Below are 11,498 nucleotides of genomic sequence, written 5' to 3'. Positions count from 1 at the left end.
TGCCAGGTCCTTTGTTCTCATCAGTGGAAGGTGGGAAGGAGCTTTCTGGGAGTGGGGGGAGCGACGTCACCACACGCGAAGTCCCCGACATGATGACAACATGCAGAAGTGACATCATCACACTGGGGCCGTCACACAGTGACACTCTGGTATTTGGGGCAAAACTCTATGGTAACCATAGAGTTTTGCCCAAAATACCAGAGTGTTGCCTCGTGACATCCCTGGCATAATGATATCACTTCTGTGTGATATCATCACATCTGGGATGTGGTGCTGGGTCATGGCTGTTGGGGGCAGGGCTTCCCCCCACCAGCCAGTTAGCCAGTGGTGGGCAGGACCCCGCTCCCACCTGGGGGCTGGCAACCCTAGTCTCCTAGAACGCTTCCATGACTTGAATGGGGATTAGAACCTGGGTCTGTTTGGATACTAGTCTGACACTCTTAACCACTATACCACACGGGGATTCATGTACTGAGGCTGGGATACTTATCCCAGTTATTGGGCTTTTGGGTATGTGGGCAATGAATGCTGGCATTTATTAGCTACTTAAGCTATGCACTATAAAAAAACCTAGCTTTACAGAAGCAGTAACAAGGGCAATTAGGCTGATAGAAGAGAGGCATGGCTGGCATAAACTCTGTAGCTTATTTCAGATGACTAGGGATTGGCATTATTCAGGTGTGTCACATGATCAATGTGATTTTACAGCTGCCATTGATTTTATTTAGGATTTCTGAGTGATAGGGTCTCCTGCCAGTATTGTTTTCTTTGTCTTGGACTAGAGATACACAAACAAGCTGGAAGAGTAACCTAGCTTAGACCCCCTCCTCCAAGGCCTCAGTTTAGCAATTAAATGCATTTTATTTGCCAAAGCCCACTGACAGTCATTTAGCATAGCTAGTACAATAATTCTCCAATTATTTCATTTTTCAGCAGTGTACAGTGAGTACTTCACAAATAATCTTCCGTCTTCATAATCCTACAGATGGCTGATGGAACCCACTTCCAGGTCCAGCAGGTTATCCAACCGATCTTACTGGCCAGACAGTAGCTGGAAAGGAAAATAGTCTGAGATCCTGACCTTGATTAATTTTGGCTGAAATTAAACTCCTTGTAACGAATGAAATGATGCCTGAAATATGATCATGCAGTACTACAGCTGGAAAAGTTCTTAGACTGTTTGCTTCTTTAAAAAGAACTGCTCTTAGTTATTCCAGTGGAAATCTTTTGCAGCTTCTGATATCAAAAGTTGGGAAGACAGTGAGCTGGATCCAACCACCTTAGAAGATGGGAGGAAGGTTTCCTTCTTGACCGCCAAAAAGGCTATGCTGGGAATTGTGGTATCTACATGGCACATGCCCTGTCCAGGACAGCCTGATCTCATCAGATCTCAGAAGCTAAAGTAAGGTCAGCCCTGGTTAGTACTTAGATGGGAGACCATCAAGGAAGTCCGGGGTCACTAGACAGAGGCAGGCAATGGCAAACCACCTCTGAATGTCTCTTACCTTGAAAGCCCTACAGCAGGGGTGTCAAACATGCGGCCTGCAGGCCGGATCAGACTCTCGGAGCGCTGCAATCCAGCCCACAATGCCCTGGCTGTTTCCTGCTTCCTTTTCCAGTTCTGCTGCTGCTGCTACGTCACAGCTTGCTTTACCAAACTCTCTCAACCACACAGGAGAGATAGATAGGCAAACCTGTCCTGTGTGATTGAGAGAATCTGGTAAAGCACTGGCTAAAGCTCCTCCTCCTTTTCCCAGGGGGAGGGAGGGAACCAGCCAGAGCTGGCTTCCTGGCCAGGCTGCCTCAATTGTATACAGGAGACAAAGGGAAGTCTTTCTTTCCTTCCACTGGCTGAGGTTCCTCTCTGAAGGGAGGCAGGGAGGGAATGAGGGAGAGCTTGCTGTGCTGGGCTGCCTCAGTCACATGGGAGAAATACCAGACACCTTTAAGACCAACAAAGTTTTGTTCAAGGTATGAGCTTTTGTGTGCCTTGCTACATTGTGTGTGTATTCTGTTGGGCCCCTTATGCCAGGGCTCTCCTGGGTGCAACTGGGTTCCCTCCCCCTTTTCACTGTATTCATGCCCTCATGATCCAGTGTTTCTCACTAGGAAAGCAAGGTGAACTATTTAGATGAGGAATAACAACAAGCCGGTGAGATGGATTAGGCTGAGAGTGTGTGTCCAGACCAAGTTCACCCAGCACATTTCCTTTGTAGGAAGTTGTAGTTATTTCTCTGGGAAAGACTATAGTTTTGTAGACAAACAGCCCTTAGCCTGTGTCAGGATGCCTTCTCATGTTCTTGACCAGAATGTACAAAAGCTTGCAATGCCCAGCCATTTCCCCTGTGCCCTAGGCTCTGAACACTGAGCATGAGATTTTTGTAATGAATGTCAATAAATCAAAAGTAGGTTTGCAGTTTATAGATACATACCTGAACAGCATACTCAAGATTGCTACAACACAGACATTTTGATGCAATAATTCAGAGCAAAAGGTGTCAGTTATCAGAGACTGTTAAATAAACAAAATATTGCAAGAGTGATAGTGTTTTAAGCATGTTTTATTTAAAGTTTAAAAGAATCTTTAATTGTTTGTCTGTGTCCTTTATAAAGTTTATATCTCTGCTACCTGGCGTTACATTTTATGACACAAATGGCCCGGCCCAACAAGGTCTCATTTATGACAGATCCGGCCCTCATAACAAATGTATTCGACACCCCTGCCCCACAGGATCACCATAAGTCGGCTGAGACTTGATGGCACTTTCCACCACCACTACCACATGACATGTAGGTTTGGGGCTGTAGCAAAGAGAATTATTAAATGAGACCGAATGGAAAAGCTGGCTGGATCCAACCCCCACTGTACACAATAGAATTCCAGTGCATGGTTGCAGGGACCATTTCTTTTATCCTGTTTTTCTTGTTCAGCAAATAGCCTGTTTTTCTTCCTGTCGAATTTCATTAACTTGGTTGGGGGTGGGGGGAAAGGAAGACTATCATTGTGTCAGGAGTGTGTGGGGGGAAACATACAAAGAACTCCGACTTTTCAGATAGAAGCAGAGTTGTCGTGAAACTGAAAGACATCCCACATCTTGATTCTCTATTGCCCTGGCAAAGCTGAAATGTCTGGAAGTGCTCTAGTTTAATGGTGTACGATTCCAGGATTTGCCTCTGGTAAAGATTCTGATTAAGCAGCGAGCCTATTCGGGCACGCTGGTTATAAAATGAAACCTTGTCTCTGTATTATCTCCACTTCCAAAAGCAAGAGGGAGGGAGCAGCCTTATAGCTATGCGCTCCAAGTAAGCCTGCCCTGTGACCCAGCTCTCTTTAGAACAGAATACCTCGGCAAATGTTATAAGCGCCACCTGTGTTTTCTCGAACAGCGTGGCCTTCGCACCATCACTCCGCACTTGGGGACACTATCTTCTTGTTATCCTTGCCAAGAGTGCTGACCTCAATTATTAACTGTGTTTAGCAGAGACATTATTAAACCTGACTCTGCTACCTGATGAGCTATCGAATGTCCTGCCTTGACTCTGCAGGAACCTTTTTCTCACCTTTTGCCCTTCCAATTACCCTTTTATGGTGGCAGAGCAGCCCTTGAACGAGTCTCCTAAATGGAAAGTGAAAATTATATTCCTTTTTCGGTGATTTCCCACTTTCTTCTTTTTTTAAAAAAAAAAATGGTTTCCCTTAACGTGTGATCACTGGGAGCATTTTCCAGCACTTTCATGGCATCACAAAGCAACTGTGATGGTTCTTGGCTATTACTGTGTGGACCAGTAAATCATGCCTCTGAAGTGGCTGACCTGGCTGAAATGTTACCTCCCAGCTTCTGTTTTGAGTCCCCTGCCCCGAGAGAGACTGTATGAGTAAGACACTTCAGTTACTTTTCAGCACTTGCTATCCAGGGAGAGGGGGGCATGGCTCAGTGGTAGAGCATTGTCTTGGCATGCAGAAGGTCCCAGATTCAGTCCCTGACATCTCCAGCTAAAAGGAACAGATCATAGGTGATAGGAAAGACCTCAGCCTGAGACCTTGGATCAATGGCCCATCAGTGGTGATTAGCCACAAGGTATAGATAGGAACTCTTGGTCAGGGGCAAGTGATGCTCTGTCTTCTTGGTGCTGGGGGGCCAGGACAGGTATTATTATTATTTTTTCAGTGGTGACCTAGCCCACCGGGCGAGATGCTCAATTCTTGAACTCGTATAAAATCTTAGATGGTTTCTCTTATGTTCTTATGTTCTAATGGTCTAATTCAGCATATGTCCATGTATGTGCTGAAGGCCTAAGGAGACTTGTCTTGCAATCTGACATCTATGGCGAACCTTGTGGATTCTTAAACTGGTATGGTGTGGGGTATGCGAAGTGCTAAAGTTTTATTGGACAGGTATTATTATTATTTTTTTTAGTGGTGACCTAGCCCACCAGGCAAGGTGCTCAATTCTTGAACTCCTATAAAATCTTAAATGGACAAGCCAAAAAGGGACCCACGGGGACCCCACAAGGGGGAGGACCTCATTTTCCCCTGTATCCCTCCCCTTTCCCTTGCCCAGGTGATTCCCACTCCCCTTTTTTTGCTTCCCCCTCTCCTTCCCACCCACCCACCAACCTGCCTTTATCTACCATCTCCCTGGCAGCCTCTCCTCAAGAAAAGTCCAGCCACATTGCAAAAGGTGGCTCTTGTAATGTGCCTGTTCGATAGGGCTGCTAATGGGTAGAATGCATTACTTGCAGTGTAACCTGTGGCCTACTTACTGATTAGCTGTTGGAGCTGAGACGGGGGAATGCATCATTACGAAGACTGTGTGTGTGCATCGATTTTTTAAAAATGTAGGTTTCCTTTCAGCATCTATCTAGCAGATTAAAAAAATATATTTTGCAACATCAAATGGTCCCTCAGTTTATCTTTAACTGCAGTTTAATGGCTTTAACATACCAGAGTTTCTGTGGTAGCTTTTCTGTTTTTTGCTATATATTTTTGAACACAGTTCAGAGTTCTGCTTCTCACCTTTATTTATTTTGCTTGGCATTCTCATCAAGTGATTCATCCCTTCTATAACAGAGAATTCCAAACTCATCTTTACTGTTGCAACTGCTTAATGGTTTGCCTTCTCCTTGATTGGTTCGCTCTCTTTCCTTGTAAAGATCACAGCAGCTCCCATAGAAATGCTGTTGGTTTCCCGTTCGTGCTCTGATCAGGTTCACACCTGCTTCACTTAAGCGTTGATACAGCATCAGGTGCACTTCCCAGACAATTTGCTTGGCCCTGGATTCTTGTTGTCTTGGCTCGTTATTCACCTAGCTTGAGCCCTGTTCTGTGAATTATTTGTCTTGTCTTGTCATAGAACCTGTCTTTGTCTTAAGAACTCTCTAAATCATCTTTGGCTTCTTAATCCTAGAAATTACTGCCAGTAAACAGTCTCTTTATTTTCTTAATGCCCCCCCCACCCCGCAACTGAGAACCTTGTTTCCAAAGCCTGTATTAAATTGGGTGCCACTTCCCAAGCAGCTTTGGGAGGGACAAAATGCTCTCGGCCCCCCCCCCCCCCCCCCAGTTTTTTTTTTCTTTTGAGCCAAGCTCCATGTGCAACTTCCTGGCAGAAACTCAGCTGGCCTGGCAGGGAGTAAACAAAGCTTGCCTGGACGAGAAGCAATGATGCTAAGACAGGTGTACCAACAGGCCTGCAATCGTGCAGGTATTGATCATGGGAATAAAGTGGTGAAATGAGGGTTACTAAACTCTAGTTTGGGAAGTTCCTGGAAATTTGGGGGGAGAGCTGTGGAGAGTGGCGTTCCGGGAGAGAGCTCAGCAGGTATGTGATACAATTACAATAGAGTCCAGTCCACCCAGAAGTTAAGATGCTGAGTTGCAGACTGGTAGGTCGGTAGCTCAGCTGTTCGAGACCCGAGTGCTGTGTGACGGAGTGTGCTCCCATCTCTGGCCCCAGCTTCTGCCAACCTAGCAGTTAGAAAGCAAGAAATTGCAAGTAGATGAACAGGTACCACTCCGGTGGGAAGGTAACAGTGTTCCATGCACCTCGTCATTTAGTCATGCCAGCCAATGACCACAGAAATGTCTTCAGACAGCGCTGGCTCTTTAGCTTGGAAACGGTGATGAGCACCACCCCCTAGAGTCAGAGTCAACTAGCTCTTGAGCAAGGGAAAACTTTACCTTTTACCACCCTCTGAAGCTGCCATTTCCACTGGGGCCACTGTTCCATGTAGTATGGAGACTAGTTTGGGTTGCCATTCTCCAGCTCCAACATTGTTGCCATTCCCCAGCTGGGAGTGGGGGATTCCCCATGGGGGGGGGCTTCTGACCCAAAAAACTTCACCCCTAAACAGCAACATCGCCAGAAATGAGTGCGCTGCACTGATGTCACGCGGAAGTGACGCCAGCACATTGGGGACGTCGTGTGGTAATGCTCTTGTTTTGGGGCAAAACTCCATGGTCTGAGGCTGGTTTTACCATAGAGTTTTGCCCAAAAACAAGAGTGTCACCTGTAATGTATTCAATAGCTGCCATTGAATGCATAACTGTATGTGAACAACATAACTGAAATGCTATGTTAAGCTTCGTCCTGGGCTAGGATCCTAATACATCCAATCACATTGCTAGCCCAGGAAGAACCTAACCAATCACTTCTCAGCAAGCTCCCTGAGCGGGAACGTCCGTGATTGGTCCTTATGTAGGCAACCTTATTGGTTGGTAAATGTACAGTAGGCGTGGCTACATTAGCCGGGAGAGTTTAAAAGCAGGACAGCTGCAATGTAAAAGCTGTTCTGGCTATCAGATGTTGATCTGTGTTGGCGTTGTGTTCAAGTTGTGGAATAAAGTTAAATCTTTGCTGAATCATTCTCCGACTACTTTGTTAAGTGAGCAACTTAACATCACCCCACAACGTCTCTGACGTGCTGGCGTCACTTCCACGTGATGTCGGCACGTTGTGGCACTCTGCCCCACTCCCGGGAAGTTCCCTCCCACCTCCACTGGTACGGCATTAGACAGGGCAACCCTAAGACTGGTTGTAACTCTGGAAGGACACTAGGCCTCCACGTGGAATTTGGCAGCCCTACTTGTGGCTAGTATTCAACAGGTGGAGTTACAACCAATGCTCCCTCTAAGCTGTGGAGTCTTGTGAGCAAAAATTCTACTTTGTGAGCTCTTGGCATTCGAGTTGTGAGTGAGCGATTTGGCTACTGGCGGAAATTAATTTGCTCTGGAGCCCTCCTTCCTGAGCTAAGATAAAAATGTGTGAGCCGGAGGCTAAAAAACTGTGAGCTAGCTCACACTAACTCAGCTTAGAGGGAACACTGGTTACAACCAGCTAAAAATTTACTCTAGACCAGTGTATTAAACTGTTTCCTATGGCTAGAACATCAGGACAGCCCTGCTGGATCACGCTAGTGGTCAATCTAGTCCAGTATGCTGTTTCACACAGGGCCAGGGAACGGAGGCTAAGGGCTGTCAGTATTTGTAATAGTTCTGGCAAGCTGTCAGTCAGCCATGAGCAGCAGTATTAGATCTGTCTGATCTAACAGAGACAGTCAGGGGTCAGGTGACTGGCAGATTGCATCAGACTCTGCCATAATCACCACGAGTCAGCTAAATGTAAATTGCTGCAACCTGATTGGTCTATGTACATATATATTGAAGACTGTACAGTACTACACATCTCCTTTGTGGGATCGCTTGTCTGCGAAGCACCTTGTCGGAGTGAACAGTGAGTTGGACTCAGAAAGGACTGTGTATACATTCCAGTGTAAATAAACTGTAAATACTCTGTACATACTTAAACAGAGTCTCTGCTACTTTTCGGCGTTTCTAACTACCGTCAAGGGCTTCCCCTGATGTTGCCTCTTAGCTCTGGGTTTCAGAGGTATACTGCCTCCGAATATGGAGATTGCCCATACTAACCATGGCTAGTAGCTATTTGTTGGATCTCTCCTGTTTGAATCAGTCTAACCCTCTTTTTAGAGCTATTTATACTCACAGCCATCACTATCTGAGCCTGCTCCGGCAGGAAGGGTGGGATACAAATCAAATCAATCAATCAATCAATTAAAAAAATAAATAAATAAATATCTCCACTGGCAGTGAATTCCACAATTTAATTGCTTGTTGAGGAAACAAGTGTTTCCTTTTGTCTGTCCTGTCCCTATGGCATATCAGCTTCATTGGGCTAGCTGTTAAGGAGGTGTTCCACAAAATAAGGAGCAGACTACTGGAGGCAGAGTTGTGGAACTTGTATAATGCAGCCAATAAGACTTGTTCCCCTCTGAACCATGGGATATTTCCCATGGTAGGACACTTGCACAGTTATTTTTTTTCAACTGCAATTTCCAAAATTGCGCAGAACTTTTACTTAATGTTTTACCCTCAGCAATTTTATTTGGAAGATTCCAAGGTATTCCCTTTGCCAATAGACTTTGCCCTTGTACATGTGAAACGATTGAAACAGTGTACCACGTGCTGTTTGAATGTTGTTATTATGCTTCCATTAGGAAACTAATCTTATCGCCAATTTTGGGTAGAGTGTTAGATTGTTCCAGGCCGAACAAACTACTATTTCTGTTGAATAGCACTGAGGAAGACCTAACCGAACTTGTGGCAAAGTTTTTACTGGCTGCTGCCTCTATACGTAATAAAATTTTGTAGGTGGCCAATATAGGGTAATTTTTAACAGAATTCTATTTTATGCAGAATCTGATTTTTTTTTAATTTCTCAGATATTATGTTTTTACTCTTGTGAAGTGCCATTAAAGGGATTGTTTGTGTGTGGCTAGCTGTTAAGAAGGGGCAGACTAGAGGGAAGAACAGAAATTGCGCTAAATAAACTCATACCTGTCTCACCTTTCATCCAAAGATCATAGGGACAGAGGTCAGTTTGGATATGAAATAGTATACTTTGGCTAAACTAGAATAGGCCATTCTCCAGCTCCACAGTCTAGTTATCTGGACTGACTTTCACTGCAAACAGTGTACCACGTGCTGTTTGAATGTTGTTATTATGCTTCCATTAGGAAACTAATCTTATCGCCAATTTTGGGTAGAGTGTTAGATTGTTCCAGGCCGAACAAACGACTATTTCTGTTGAATAGCACTGAGGAAGACCTAACCGAACTTGTGGCAAAGTTTTTACTGGCTGCTGCCTCTATACGTAATAAAATTTTGTAGGTGGCCAATATAGGGTAATTTTTAACAGAATTCTATTTTATGCAGAATCTGATTTTTTTTTAATTTCTCAGATATTATGTTTTTACTCTTGTGAAGTGCCATTAAAGGGATTGTTTGTGTGTGGCTAGCTGTTAAGAAGGGGCAGACTAGAGGGCAGAACAGAAATTGAGCTAAATAAACTCATACCTGTCTCACCTTTCATCCAAAGATCAGAGGGACAGAGGTCAGTTTGGATATGAAATACTTTACTTTGGCTAAACTAGAATTATAATTCTGGGAGATCGCCAAGCTCCACCTGGACCTTGGCACCTCTAGGGGAAATGGAAGATAAGTCCCTGGTGGGTGACCCTTCAGTGCAGTGCCGGAGAACACAATTTCATTAACAGGAAAAAACTGTTGTGTTCAATACAAATTACATGGCTTTGTAGGAGGGGGCAGAGGAGGGGGAGGAAGCAGTAGGAAAAAGAAAGAAACCAAGGATTTGACAGGAATACCCCAGTAGCAAAACATTAGCAGAAGAGATTTCTGTCTATGCTAGATCTCTGTCTGTGCTAAACTACATACTGGATAAATCTTAGCGTTTTGCAAAATGTGCAGAGCAGTTTGTTTTAAAAGTCATATACAAAACTGATTGAGAATAGGCCATTCTCCAGCTCCACAGTCTAGTTATCTGGACTGACTTTCACTGAAATGTGGCAACAGAACTGTGGTTTGTGTTTGATTGATTTATTTACTTCATTACATTCCACCTTTCTCACCAATGGGGATCGAAGGCGGTCATTCTCCTCTTCTCTGTTTTATCCTCACAACAACGCTGTGAGGTAGGTTAGACTGACAGTGTGAGACTGGCCCAAGGTCACCCAGCAAGCTTCCTTGGCAGAGTGGGAATTCGATCCTGGGCTTCTCAGATTCTAGTCCAACACTTTAACTACTACGTCATGCTGGCTGTCCTGCAAAGGTTTTTGCAAAAGCCTTAAGTTTATATTAGTTTGACAGAGCAAAGCAACTGTATTAACTGTACCAGATGCTAGAGGGAAATTGGAATTCACTGCCACAGGAAGTGGTGGCGGCTACAAGCATGGACGGCTTCAAAAGGGAATTAGATAAGCATATGGAGCAGAGGTCCATCAGTGGCTATTAGCCACAAGGTATAGATAGGGACTCTGGGGCAAGTGATGCTCTGTCATCTTGGTGCTTGGAGGGGTCAACAGTGGGAGGGCTTCTAATGTCCTGGCCCCACTGGTGGACCTCCTGATGGCACTGGTATTTCTGGCCACTGTGTGACACAGAGTGTTGGACAGGATGGGCCTTTGGCCTGATCCAACATTGGCATCTCTTATGTTCTTAAGGAATGATGGCCATTTATATAGATGGACATATATCTGAGGATGATTTAAAAAATCTTAGTTTTTAAGGACATGCCAATTTAATGGATTGATAATATGAAATAAAATAATATTTTATGCCATAAGGAAGCCGAGCTCCAAAGAATAGATGCTTTTGAATTATGGTGCTGGAGAAGACTCTTGAGGGTCCCTTGACTGCAAGGAGATCAAATCAGTCAATCCTGAGAGAAATCAACCCTGACTGTTCCCTGGAAGGCCTGATACTGAAGCTGAAGCTCAAATACTTTGGCCACCAAATGAGTTGGGAGCATTCACTGGAGAAGACCCTGATGCTGGGAAAGGTTGAAGGTCAAAGAAGACGGGGACGGCAAAGGATGAGATGGTTAGACAGTGTTGTTGATGCAATGAACACGAAATTAAGCAAACTCCGGAGCACGACGGAAGACAGGAGGGACTGGCGTGATGTGGCCCATGGGGTTGCGAAGAGTCGGACTGGACTGTGCAACTGAACAACAACAAAATATTTTATGCTGTCTTTGAACATACAAAGGTGTCCTATGTCAAGTCTGTTGGTCTGTCTAGCTCAGTATTGTCTGCTCTGATAGGAAGTGGCATTCTAGGGGAACACCTGGCATCTTTTCCTGGCCTGCTTCCTGAGACTTTTTAAACTGGAGAATCCACATGTTCAGCCTGGGCCTTTCTGAATGCAAAACATTTATTCCTTCCATTGAACCCGGTCTGGGAGCTGGTAACTTTTGTTTTGGGCATACCCTTGCCTGGAAACTCTTCCCTCCTCCTCCCTTTTTTTGTCTCTTGATTTTAAACTCTAATGAATTATGCATTGATGTCTCTATCGGTTTTATCTCTGTAAACATTTGTAGGAGTAGACCGTAATAAGCTGATGAGAGAATGAACATTGATAGTAATTTTGCATGTTCAAGTTGCCAAATGATAGTTGCACTTGC

The sequence above is a fragment of the Gekko japonicus genome, unplaced genomic scaffold (genome assembly GCF_001447785.1).
Source record: "Gekko japonicus isolate JY-2015 unplaced genomic scaffold, Gekko_japonicus_V1.1 scaffold3153, whole genome shotgun sequence".
NCBI classification, from domain to species: Eukaryota; Metazoa; Chordata; class Lepidosauria; order Squamata; family Gekkonidae; genus Gekko; species Gekko japonicus.
The sequence above is the reverse complement of the archived record's forward strand: the minus strand, read 5'-3'. Positions refer to the sequence as shown.